Source organism: Chiloscyllium plagiosum, unplaced genomic scaffold (assembly GCF_037043375.1).
Source record: "Chiloscyllium plagiosum isolate Xiang-an unplaced genomic scaffold, Cpla_swu_hap1 HiC_scaffold_16, whole genome shotgun sequence".
Lineage (NCBI taxonomy): Eukaryota > Metazoa > Chordata > Chondrichthyes > Orectolobiformes > Hemiscylliidae > Chiloscyllium > Chiloscyllium plagiosum.
The window spans coordinates 18,647,195-18,661,208 of record NW_028270154.1 but is presented as its reverse complement, the minus strand read 5'-3'; positions in this window follow the sequence as shown (position 1 = coordinate 18,661,208).

Here is a 14,014-nt window from a genome sequence, read left to right as displayed (position 1 = left end):
AGTACTTTGGGGTTACCTTCACTGGGTGGATTGCAGCAGTTCAAGAAGAACACATACCTACTTCTGATGTTAGGCAAAACAGCAACACCCCACCCCCCCTCCCCACCATGCTGATATGCCAAGAGTGAATTTAAAAATCCTTTGTTGATCGAAGATCAACTCAGTAGTTGGTTCAGGCCAATTAAATGTATGAAAGCTGCTGTCATATCTCAGAACAGTTCATAGGAGCCATCTGCAATTGGAGTCTAATTCTAGGTGTGAGTGAGTAAGGATGGGATTCCAACACAACTGATATCAAATTCGGCAAAAACATTACTCAGAAATATTGCAAGAAGGCCAGTATGGAAAATGCCAGAGTAGTACACAGTATTGCTTGATGTTCTTGTGAATTTGAAGACAGGATTCAGGTTAGTTTTCAGGGAAAACCAAATGCTAATTTAAAATAAAGTTCACAAGTATGCTGCAAGTCGAGAGGTGTCTGTAAGGATAACAAAGGATGGGAGAGTCACAGCCCCCAACTCTGTATTTGCAGGCAAGGAGTGGGGTCACAGAAATTCAGATAGAGGGCCAGATAGCTGCCTTCCGCCCACTCATCCGTAATACAGTGGATGGGTTGGACATCAGCAGACCCACTTGCTTTTTCACCTGCTAAAGTCTTTAACTGGACAAATGATGAATAGTTAAGAACGTGTTCCCAACTTCAGCACAAATATACATGTCAGCTTTTTCATCAGCTTGAGCTAAAAGGCATGAAGGAGGTGCTGGGTACCTCTTTTTGTGGTTTCCTGTGCCCACAATGGTACTGGGGACATTCCAAAATATCTTGAAAATAGGGCTGATATAGCCAAAAATTGCTGTAGCTATAAATTGAGTAACTGTCTATAAAAAGAGTGAGAGAGAGAGACTCATGGAATGTCAAATCTATGGTTGCATAGGGAGGTTTAAACAACAGAGCTGAAAATGTGTTGCCGGAAAAGCGCAGCAGGTCAGGCAGCATCCAGAGAACAGGAGAATCGACGTTCCGGGCATAAGCCCTTCTTCAGGAATGAGGAAAGTTTGTCCAGCAGGCTAAGATAAAAGGTAGGGAGGAGGGACTTGGGGGAGGGGCGTCGGAAATGCGATAGGTGGAAAGAGGTCAAGGTGAGGGTGATAGGTCAGACTGGGGTGGGGACGGAGAGGTCAGGAAGAAGATTGCAGGTTAGGAACGCGGTGCTGAGTTCGATGGATTTGACTGAGGCAAGGTGGGGGGAGGGGAAATGAGGAAACTGGTGAAATCCGAGTTCATCCCTTGTGGTTGGAGGGTTCCTAGGCGGAAGATGAGGCGCTCTTCCTCCAACCGTCGTGTTGTTGTGGTCTGGCGATGGAGGAGTCCAAAGACCTGCATATCCTTGGTGGAGTGGGAGGGGGAGTTGAAGTGTTGAGCTACAGGGTGGTTGGGTTGGTTGGTCCGGGTGTCCCATAGGTGTTCTCTGAAACGCTCCGCAAGTAGGCGGCCTGTCTCCCCAATATAGAGGAGGCCACATCGGTGCAGAGGATGCAATAGATGATGTGTGTGGAGGTGCAGGTGAATCTGTGGCGGATATGGAAGTTTCCTTTGGGGCCTTGGAGGGAGGTGAGGGGGGAGGTGTGGGCGCAAGTCTTGCACCTCCTGCGGTTGCAGGGGAAGGTGCCGGGAGTGGAGGTTGGGTTGGTGGGGGGTGTGGATCTGACGAGGGAGTCACGGAGGGAGTGGTCTTTACGGAATGCTGATAGGGGAGGGGAGGGAAATATATCCTTGGTGGTGGGGTCCGTTTGGAGGTGGCGGAAATGACGGCGGATGATGCGCTGTACATGGAGATTGGTGGGGTGGTAGGTGAGGACCAGTGGGGTTCTGTCCTGGTGGCGGTTGGAGGGGCGGGACTCAAGGGCGGAGGAGCAGGAAGTGGAAGAGATGCGGTGGAGGGCATCGTCGACCACGTCGGGGGGGGAAATTACGGTCCTTGAAGAAGGAGGCCATCTGGGTTGTACGTTTTTGGAACTGGTCCTCCTGGGAGCAGATGCGGCGGAGACGAAGGAATTGGGAGAATGGGATGGCGTTTTTACAGGGGGCAGGGTGGGAGGAGGTGTAGTCCAGGTAGCTGTGGGAGTCGGTCGGTTTGTAGTAGATGTCCATGTTGATTCGGTCGCCTAAGATAGAAATAGAAAGGTCGAGGAAGGGGTGGGAGGAATCTGAGACTGTCCAGGTGAATTTGAGGTCGGGGTGGAAGGTGTTGGTGAAGTGGATGAACTGTTCAACCTCCTCGTGGGAGCACAAGGCGGCGCCGATACAGTCATCGATGTAGCAGAGGAAAAGGTGGGGGTTGGGGCCAGTGTAGTTGCGGAAGATGGACTGTTCCACATATCCTACGAAGAGGCAGGCATAGCTGGGACCCAAGCGGGTGCCCATGGCTACTCCTTTCATTTGGAGGAAGTGGGAGGATTGGAAAGAGAACTGGATGTCCATGGTGAAGATAAGGCGTTGGGGACCGGGGAAGCGAAAATCATGGAGGAGGTGGGGCAACAACCTTTCTAAGTGGGGAATGAGGCAAGTCAGGACAGACTGGACTGTGATCTCTTGCGCCCACAAAGGTTAGCAAGGGGCTGATGACACACTGCTCATTCATAGAATCCTGATGGTGCAGAAAGAGACCATTCTGCCCATTGGGTCTACAATGATGCTCCAAGGACCATCCCATCCAGATCCAGTCTCCCACCCTATCCTCATAATGCTGCATTTACCATGGCTAATCCACTGAGCCTACATATCCCTGGACACCACAAGGCAATTTAGCATGTCAATCCACCTAAACTCTTTGGATTATGGGAGGAAACTGGAGTAGCTGGTGGAAACTACACAGATATGGGGAGAATGTGCAAACTGCACACAGTCACCAAAGGCAGGAATCAAATCCAGGATCCTGGTGCTATGAGGTAGCAATGTTATCCACTGTGCTGCCCCTTTTGGATTATGCCTCAAACTGCAGATACATTTTTTTTCCCTTTGCAAAATGCACAAGGATAGGGGCCAATTTCAACTCTGTTGGAGTGTGTTGGTAAACCAAATGTTCTCACTTGTATCAATCTTGATCGAGCATTAACATGCTGTGCAGCTTGGAACATGGGTAGCGTGGACTAGTTGGACCAAATGGCCTGTTTCCACGCTGCATAACTGTGAAGGTTAGGTGAATTGGCCATGGGAAATGCAGGGATAAGGTGGGGGATTTCAGGGCAGATTCTCTTTGGACTTGATGGGCTGAATAGTCTCTATCTGCACTGTAGGGATTCTATTCTGTGAATACACCAAACTTAAAAAATGGATCTTGAAATGTGGCCACCACAATCAGGTTGGTTAGTGGTTGTTTCTGTATCCTGACAGGAAGGTCCAGCTCCTTGGATTGATAACCAAGAGGGTGTCTCCAGACACCTAACTACACCTTCCTCCCCAGATGTCCATTGGAACTTAGCAGAGCCCAGTCAGCCTCCCTTACCTGACCTCCGTGGGCTCTTATTGAGTCATGGATTAGTGGTGCTGGAAGAGCACAGCAATTCAGGCAGCATCCGAGGACAGGCAAAATCCGAGGACAGGCAAAATCCGACGTTTCGGGCAAAAGCCCTTCATCAGGAATAAAGGCAGAGAGCCTGAAGCGTGGAGAGATAAGCTAGAGGAGGGTGGGGGTGGGGAGAGAGTAGCATAGAGTACAATAGGTCAGTGGGGGAGGAGATGAAGGTGATAGGTCAGGGAGGAGAGGGTGGAGTGGATAGGTGGAAAAGGAGCTGGGCAGGTCGGACAAGTCCGGACAAGGCAAGGGGACAGTGTTGAGCTGGAGGTTAGAAACTAGGATGAGGTGGGGGAAGGGGAAATGAGGAAGCTGTTGAAGTCCACATTGATGCCCTGGGGTTGAAGTGTTCCGAGGCGGAAGATGAGGCGTTCTTCTTCCATGCGTCTGGTGGTGAGGGAGTGGCGGTGAAGGAGGCCCAGCACCTCCATATCCTCGGCAGAGTGGGAGGGGGAGTTGAAATGTTGGGCCACGGGGCGGTTTGGTTGATTGGTGCGGGTGTCTCGGAGATGTTCCCTAAAGCGCTCTGCTAGGAGGCGCCCAGTCTCCCCGATGTGGAGGAGACCGCATCGGGGGTACACTGTCCTATCCCCCCTAGTTCAGAAACTCCCCACATACGTTCGAGACACCACCCACACCCTCCACCTCCTCCAAGACTTACGTTTCCCCGGCCCCCAACACCTCATCTTCACCATGGATATCCAATCCCTCTACACCTCCATCCGCCATGACCAGGGCCTCCAAGCCCTCCGTTTTTTTCTCTCCAGACGTTCCCAACAGTACCCTTCCACCGACACTCTCATTCGTTTGGCCGAACTGGTCCTCACCCTTGTCTTGTCTTGTCCGGACTTGTCCGACCTGCCCAGCTCCTTTTCCACCTATCCACTCCATCCTCTCCTCCCTGACCTATCACCTTCATCTCCTCCCCCACTGACCTATTGTACTCTATGCTACTCTCTCCCCACCCCCACCCTCCTCTAGCTTATCTCTCCACGCTTCAGGCTCTCTGCCTTTATTCCTGATGAAGGGCTTTTGCCCGAAACGTCGATTTTGCCTGTCCTCGGATTTTGCCTGTCCTCGGATGCTGCCTGATTTGCTGTGCTCTTCCAGCACCACTAATCCAGAATCTGGTTTCCAGCATCTGCAGTCATTGTTTTTACCTCTTATTGAGTCATGTCAGCTACCTGCTGTGTGCATGAGTGTGGCCCTACCATTCCCTGAACCCTGCTGCACACAAAATGGCCCAGAGTCATGACCAAACCAAATGGCTCATAGGTCTGGCCAACCTGCACTCCTGGACCCAGCAGGGGATTCAAAACCCTGCACATAGAATGAATATGCAGGGTTTGTTGTAAAATCAAAAACCTGGAATTATTTGGATTTTATTATATCGGTTGGGGGTGTGGGGGAGGCAGGGTAATTGTGAATGGATGCACTAAAATTGATTAAATGGTCTCTCTCTCTCATCTATTCTCTAACTTGTAACAGAGCAGCTACCCAGCATCTATGGGGTTGCCAATACCATCCAGACTGCAGCTGTAGTGTAATCTAAACAATGACTCACATTGTTGAGGAGTATCCATTGACTAACCTGAAGGTAGGCTTAAAGAACTCTATCTGTCACTAACTGGGCTATTCATTTGCTCTGTGGCCATTGGCTCACTAAATAAATAAATATAAGTGCTTAAATGCAATTTACATTCACCCTTAACAGAAATAGCAACCACAAACTTAACAATAACATTTCAAGAAAACACCACCTCCAAAAGCAGTCTTACACCACTCTAGGGATTTGACAGCCCAGGTTAACAATTAGTTAATGACATGAAAGTTTCTCACACCCACCAGAACAGCTGCATGAATAATTCAGTCTCTCAACATTACATCACATAAAACAGTTTGCTTTTCACCATGGGCCTGAGATAAGCAGAAACCTAATATAGAGAGCAGTTAATTCCATGCACATACACACCTCCTCCCCTTGAATTCTATTTCAATCTGCTTCCACTATTTCAGAGACATGTCTGAAAGCAGTTTACAGGAGGTGCTACTGACTGTATACATGAGATTTGTTTCATGGTATATAGAGTCATAGAGATTTACAGCATGGAAACAGACCTTTCAGTCCAACCTGCCCATGCCGTTGTACTGTGGTAATAGGGTAAAATAGAGAATGGTTACTTTAAAACTCCCTCCCTCTTTGCCTTTCTCTCTTCCTCTAATAATGCTTCCTACTAGTCCAAGGCACGGGGAAAGACCACCGTGTAAGGTCTGCCTGCCTAAGAAAAACAGGGGGCCCACTCAGTAATCGGGCCCCGCTGACACCTCAGCAAAATACCTGGATTGTCAATGTACAGACTTGTACATGCGAATGATTAATTCCAATGTCTGTATGTAAAGAAATGGAATGTATACGTATGTATGGCATCACCAATTGTATAGATGTCAAAATAATTTTATGAAGAAAGTATATTTTTGAAATAAAAGAACTTTCTTCTAGCTGCAACTGTGTGAGAGATGTGAATTAATATCTCTGAACAGATTGATAAGAAAATACCTAAAACCCATCTCTTTAATTTGATCATAGAACATAGAACATAGAACAATACAGCACAGAACAGGCCCTTCGGCCCACGATGTTGTGCCGAACTTCTAACCTAGATTAAGTACCCATCCATGTACCTATCCAAATGCCGCTTAAAGGTCGCCAATGATTTCGACTCTACCACTCCCACAGGCAGCGCATTCCATGCTCCCACCACTCTCTGGGTAAAGAACCCACCCCTGACATCTCCCCTATACCTTCCACCCTTCACCTTAAATTTATGTCCCCTTGTAACACTCTGTTGTACCCGGGGAAAACGTTTCTGTCTACTCTATCTATTCCTCTGATCATCTTATAAACCTCTATCAAGTCACCCCTCATCCTTCGCCGTTCCAACGAGAAAAGGCCGAGAACTCTCAACCTATCCTCGTACGACTTCCTCTCCATTCCAGGCAACATCCTGGTAAATCTTCTTTGCACCCTCTCCAAAGCTTCCACATCTTTCCTAAAGTGAGGCGACCAGAACTGCACACAGTACTCCAACTGTGGCCTAACCAAAGTCCTGTACAGCTGCAACATCACTTCACGACTCTTGAATTCAATACCTCTGCTAATGAACGATAATACTCCATAGGCCTTCTTACAAACTCTACCACCTGAATGGCAACCTTCAAAGATCTATGTACATAGACCCCAAGATCCCTCTGTTCCTCCACCTGACTAAGAACCCTACCATTAACCCTGTATTCCGCATTCTTATTTGTTCTTCCAAAATGGACAACCTCACACTTGGCAGGGTTGAACTCCATCTGCCACTCCTCAGCCCAGCTCTGCATCATATCTCATCACTTGACTTAATGTCTCTATCTTTAGCTCAGTGTGAACTTTTGTCTGATGATGAACCTATGGATTGCCTTGGAATGTTTAACACTTAAAAGGTGCTAAATGAATTCAATAAATTAGTATAAATAATGATACTTTGAATAGATTTTGTAAGGCCAATTGGTTTACCATTCTGAACACAAAACAGAAACTGCTGGAAAAGCTCAGCAGGTCTGGCAGCATCTTTGGAGAGAAATCAAAGTTAATGTTTTGAGTCAATTCTTTTCCTTCAGTTCTGAGGAAGGATCATTCGAATTGAAATGTTAAGTCTGATTTCTTTCCATAGATACTGCAAGACCTGTCAAACTTTTCCAGCAATTTCTGTTTTTGTTTCTGATTTACAGCATCCCCAGTTCTTTCAGCTTTTATTTAGTGGTTTATCATTCCATTGGTTCCACTTTTATATCTGAAGGTACCATTGATAACCAGAAAATTATGTATCTACATTGACAGCTCTCTCCTGAGGTTAAACAATCTTAAAAGACCATACTTGGTCAAATTGATGCCATGATCTCAAATGCCAAGGCTGTTAGAGAGAGCCCTGGCATACTCTAGTCTGTGCTAGCCCTCTTGATCAGATTAACCAGTCGTGACATTTTATCTTCGCTTATGCAGAATCAAGGGTACAAAAACTGGCCTTAAACTCTTGCAGTCAGCGTACAAGAGGTGTCTTGTACATCCCACTCCAGATACTAATCTGACATCTGAAATGTTGACACGGTTCACAACGACCTTCGACCTTTTAAATCCAGCTGCACGTCAAGAGCAACAGCACAGTAACTTCTAAGTCACAACATTGGCGTCCTTTGTTTCCTGGAGAGACAGGTGTAAAGCAAAGGTGGTCCCTGGTCTTTAGCCACGGGTCACGTGTACACTAGGAGGAAATGTCATAACACCATTAAACGCATGGCTGGAGGCTGAGTTTCAGTCTTGGCTAGATGCTGGTATTTGGTTGGGGGGGCGGAGGTGACACAATGCAGACCTCACTCGGGAATTGAATCAATGTTAAAAGGGAAAGAATGCGCTGTCAGTGAAATTCAAAGAGGGAATTAATTGGCGGCGTTAATTTCACCTGCATTTTCACTTTGCTGAGCTGAAATCTCACCCCTCCCCACACTCCCTCAAGACACCCAAGTTGTTTCTTTGTCTTTGTTTCATTTTGAAGTTGTTAGACTGGCACCGAGTTGTTAATAATTAGGAACTGGTGAGAAAGAGAAGGCCAGTCCCTCCCATTTCCTGGAGCATGTGGGTGGGTGTTGCTTCTCAAGGTGTCAAAAGTCTTGGTGGCCTGGCGACTAATCAGCTTCCTGTGGCTGGCTGCGGCAGGCATGTGCTGTATTTCATACTGTTTATCCCGGAGAGCTTGTTACAGAAAAGGCTGCGGTCAAAACAAAAATACAGCGCACTGAGAGGCCAGTGAGATGGAGCGATGCCCCAGATATTCCAGTTTCCAGGTGGTCAGAGATCCGGTGTACCCTGAAGATGCGCGTCGGGATTCCTTGGAAGTCTCGGTGTAATGACAGTGTAATGGACATTGGGATGATTAAAAACTTCTGGTGGTGTGGGGGAGGGGAGCAATTGTGTTTGGTAGCCTCCGAGAACGGCTCTAACTTGAGTTAGTCGGAGACTTGAAAGGGTTCTGACTCACTCACCTGGGTATTTACTCAGGAAATGTTAGACGGAAAGAAACAAATTCTTAATCCTGGTAATCTATACAAACTCCCCCATCCTTTACTTGCCTGTAAAACTCGACCAACCCCCAATCCCAGATTATCTTCCTCATAATCCTCTGGCCACACCAACTCTCGAATCCCTCATGATTTTCCTAATACCATTTTTTTTTTTGCAGACAGGATTATAAGTGGGCTGCCAGTAGAGATGGTGAAAAAAACAGATATACCAGCAGAGTTTAAGAGCACTTTGACAGAAATACCAATAGGCAGGAGGTAAAGTGTTTTTAAAAATCTCTACAGTGTGGCCATTCTGACCATCATGTCTACACCGACCTCGAAAGAGCATCGCACCCAGCCCCAGCCCCTTACCCCTGTATTTCCCATGGCTAGTCCACCTAACCTGCACATCTTCAGACTATTGGAGGAAAGCAGAGCACTTTGGAGGAAACCCCACCGGGAGAATGTGCAAGCTCCACCCAGACAGTTGTCTGAGGGTGGAATCAAACCCAGGTCACTGGCATTGTGAGGTGGCAGTGCTGACCACTGAGCCACCATGCCACCATAGTTTTTAGCTTAGGAAGGCACAGGCTTGCTGGGTCAAAGGGCCTGGTGCTGTGGTGTACTGTTTTTATTCTTTGTCAAGAATGTGGTGCTGGAAAAGCACAGCTGCTCAGGGAGCAGCCGAGAAGCAGGAGAATCGACATTTCGGGCATAAGCCCTTCATCAGGATTTGTTCTTTGTCACACTTGATTCCAACCCAATCCTCCACCTCCTGACTCCACACACCACCATCCCAATAGTCCAAACCTCCATGATCATCTGAGTTCCTAACCTCAAACACTCTGACTAACCTCCTCCTTCCTACCAATTAGATCAGTCACAACCTCACCACTCACTACCTGCATCTCAAGCAACCCTGCCGCCTACCATCCAACAGCTTACACTTTACTGACTTACCTCTCCCACATAACATTGACCAACACATTGCAAATGCTATTTAAATATGATATAGCTTTTCAGGTGTTCTTCTAATCAACCTGCTTAGAGAGATTATTACATGTCTCTGGGCAAGATGGGGGAATGGGATAGACTGGAACTGTATAAAATTCTAGTTTGGCCACAGCTAGAGTACTGTGTCCAGTTCTGGTCACTACATTTATAGCAAAGATATGATTACACTAGAGAGGTACAGATGAAATTTACTAGCATGTTGCATGGACTGGAGAATTTTAGTAATAAGGAAAGATTGGATGGGTCAGAGTTGTTTTCTGTGAAGGAGAAATGGCCTGATTTAGGAATATAAGATTATGAAGGGTCCAGATAGAGGAATTCCCTATTCCCTTTAGTTGAGAGGAGCATAACCAGGGACACAGATTTACAGTAAGAGAAAGGAGGTTTAAAGGGGATTTGAGGGAAAACTGTTTTTACCCAAAGGGCACTGGAAATTTTGAAACAATTGCTGAAAGTGTGATAGGATGCTACTCTTGATTCCCTACTGAACCTCTTGACATTTCAATTTTGGTGTTACAACTCATGGGGAAAGTGTGCTTGGACTCAAACCCACCATTTCTGGAGTCATCACAAGTGTGAAACAATTTAGTCAAACTATTCAAAGTCCCCAATTTACCTGACCAATGAACTCAGGTTAAAAGAAAACACTCATCAGGTTTGTGTACTGAACAAGAAAATAATTGTTATAAGCAAGTTGTCTTTAGCCAATAGCAATCAGGAAATACAAATTACTACCTTCTAACTCTTCAACTTAACTCTACCGTTATTTAAAATCCTCTCTTCACAAACAAGGTGAAAAAAGAAAAGAAAGTCGGGGAATCACAGTTAAATAGCACCAGTCTGTACCATGTAACCTGCTGAAATACAATGCTTACTGCCCTCTGGTGTCTTGACCAAAGGTTTATGTGTGAAGCTAGTCATGGAAGATCATGGAATATAAACAGAAAGCACTGGAAATGCTCAGCAAGTCAGACAACTGTGGAGAGAGTTGTAGAATTAGCATTTCAGATCAAGATGACCTTTCATCAGAACTGTAAAACTGTCATCATCACTGAGGTTAGAGTGGTCAGCCTCACAGCAAGGTGGAAAATTGACATGACAAGTGACCAGAAGCTCAAGTTCATGCAGGCAAATTGAATGCAACTATTCCACAAAGTAGTCGCCCAGTCTCTGTAAGGTCTCTTGGATATAGAGCAGACTGCAACGAGAACAGCAAACACAGCTGACTAAATTGAAAGAATTCCAGGTAAATCACTGCTTTTCCCAGAAGGAGTGTTTGGGACCTTGGATCTTGAAGGCAGTGGCAGTAAGGGTCAGATATTACTGCTTGGAGAGCTGATATGGGAAACATTGGAGGTGTTCAGTATGATTTTGCCTCCAATAGGGTTTTTAACTTGATACAGTAATGTGGATGTTACCAGTTGTAACTTAGGAAACTGGGAGTGGAGATCATGGTATTGACTAATTTGACAGATATTTATTGCAGCTAACAGTTATATACAAGCATTACATTACTCAGACACCAAAGTATCTGGGCTAATATTAAGCTAATAGATTACAACAGAGGAACATGCTTCCAGTAGAGTGTCATGCTTCAAATGATCTGAATTAAGATGAAGTATGAGAGTTTTTCTACCCCAGATCATACTGCAATATAGTGATGAGGATGCACCTTGATATGTACTGATATACTGTGAATCTTAAAGATGTACAGCCATAACGACTGTGAGATGTAACATCCATTTGGAGTAGAGCAGAAAGTCATGGAGGAAACCACCCTTCTGAGTCTGATCCTGTTTTCAGCTAATTCCCACCTTGCAGGCAGAGTTTACCAGATTTGGCTATTGAAGAGGGTGACTTCCCGAGTGTTCAAAATGCACAGGAGCAACAGGTGAATTCTCCCTCGAAAATCTGAGAAAGTTCAATCAACAAGTCTGAGAAAAGTCACCCACTACAAATGGAAATGATAGGTTTAGTGAGGAACTGCTCTTCCACTCACAGGCTGTTTCTCTCCTACATTTACTGTTTGTGAGTTCAGAGGCTATCAGCAGCAAGCAGGAGAGAACAACACTCGGTGATTGGGAAGCAGTGGGAAGGTGAGTGGCAGCATATCAACTTGGGAACTGGAGTAGTGGGGCGAAGCATGCAGGGGGTGGAAGACAGAATGCCTTTCTGGGGAGCTTGGTGGGTATAGACAAGGTGCGTGGGAGCATCTTTCCACCACTGACGGGCAAGAGGAAGAGTCTGTAAGGCAATGTCTGTCTGCCATGGTGAAGAGGGAGAAGGGAAAGAGGCTGTGAGGAAGCATCTACCTGAGGAGGGTGAGTACAGTGTAAAGGAACTTTGCTGTCCTACAAACCCAACTTGGTTCCCTGAAGGAGCTGTTTAAATATGCTACATTTATCCTTCACAAGCCCCAGCAGGACTTTCTTCCTACTTTCCTCACAGTATCAATCATTGACAGGATGATATAACAATATAATGTTCAAACCAGCTGGAGAATTGATTCAAATCCTTGCTAAAGCAGCTAAGTTTAAATGAAAACTATCCTTGGCCACTGTTTTGCTATAATGACCTGTCAAATCAATGGTTAGTATACCCTAAATGGAAACATTCCTCTTTATTTTCTCTAGCTTTTGTGATGACCATATATCACATGTGCCATCATTCAAACCAACAAATGGAGTTTGAATAATCCCTGTGGTCTCTTCCTGTCTTCTTGTTTGTCATCAGCATCAATGAACACATGTCGAAAGCTTGAAAGAAATACTTTGCAAGTGCAGTCACTGTTGTAATGAAAGAAATGTAATGAGGTAAATCAACAATTAATTTAAGCAAGTCTAGGACTTGGAATCAAAATCGAGCAGAGTCTTTTAGGAATGAGATGATAAAAGTTTGGAACGCTTATCCAAACAAAAATAGCAACTGATGCGAGATCAATATCAATGCTAGATCAATCATTACATTTAAATCTAAGATAAAGATCTGTGATGCAAATAAATGACAAGTGCCTGCTTAAAATCTTCCAGAATTGTGATGAAGATGCATTTGGTTTGACCTCACCTCAGGCGTTAAAAGGTACATTTAAAATGGTGATTTTTTTGTATGTAGAACTATGTCAGATGTTCGTCCCAATGTCCAAACTGTGTTGTCTGCGAAATTAAGGCTTTCATTTAAATTTAATGGACAGATCTTGATTGTTGAAGTCATTAATAAATTCTTGTAATTCTGCCTCTGTATAAGTCCAAATACCCAAATGACAAGCCAAATACAGAAAGCAATGTTACTACATTACTGCAGCATGTAATAAAGAAGTATGTGAGAATGATAAGGGAACCCCTCAAAACCAAAAAATAAACATCAAAAATATAAAAGGTATGTGTAGATGGATCTTATTGCCTATGCGATCCTTGATTGGGATTATTAGTCTGGGCCAATCAGGAAGCCCTGGCTGACCAATATAAACAGGGATTGAACGGTAGGGTTCGGGGCCTAGCTTTGCTGCTCCCCTCCCTTGTAAAACTGCTGTCTTTCGTGTACAGCTGTCAATGTTTTTTGTAAATTGTTTTGTAACTTGTTTAATAAAATAAAAAAAAAAAAAAAAAATATAAACAGGGATTCTCCCTCCAATTCTATTTTGATTTAGTCCCTACCCTCCCCTTCACTGTTTTGATCACACAGCACTGCCCTTTGATGTGAAGGGCAGTGTTTGTCACTGGCCACCCAGGTGTTTTCCTATCTTCCTGGCGGTGGAAATTGAATAAAGATTCGTGCACTTTGTGTCCTTCACTGTGTCTCAGACCTGCACACACACACCATGGGTGCTAATAAAAAAAAAGAAAAAAATAAATAAATAAAAAAAATAAACAGGGATTCTCCCTCCAATTCTATTTTGATTTAGTCCCTACCCTCCCCTTCAATGTTTTGATCACACAGCACTGCCCTTTGATGTGAAGGGCAGTGCTTGTCACTGGCCACCCGGTTAAAAAAAAAAATAAACAGGGATTCTCCCTCCAATTCTATTTTGATTTAGTCCCTACCCTCCCCTTCACTGTTTTGATCACACAGCACTGCCCTTTGATGTGAAGGGCAGTGTTTGTCACTGGCCACCCGGGTGTTTTCCTATCTTCCTGGCGGTGGAAATTGGATAAAGATTCGTGCACTTTGTGTCCTTCACTGTGTCTCAGACCTGCACACACACACCATGGGTGCTAATAAAAAAAAAAGAAATAAATAAAAAAAATAAACAGGGATTCTCCCTCCAATTCTATTTTGATTTAGTCCCTACCCTCCCCTTCACTGTTTTGATCACATAGCACTGCCCTTTG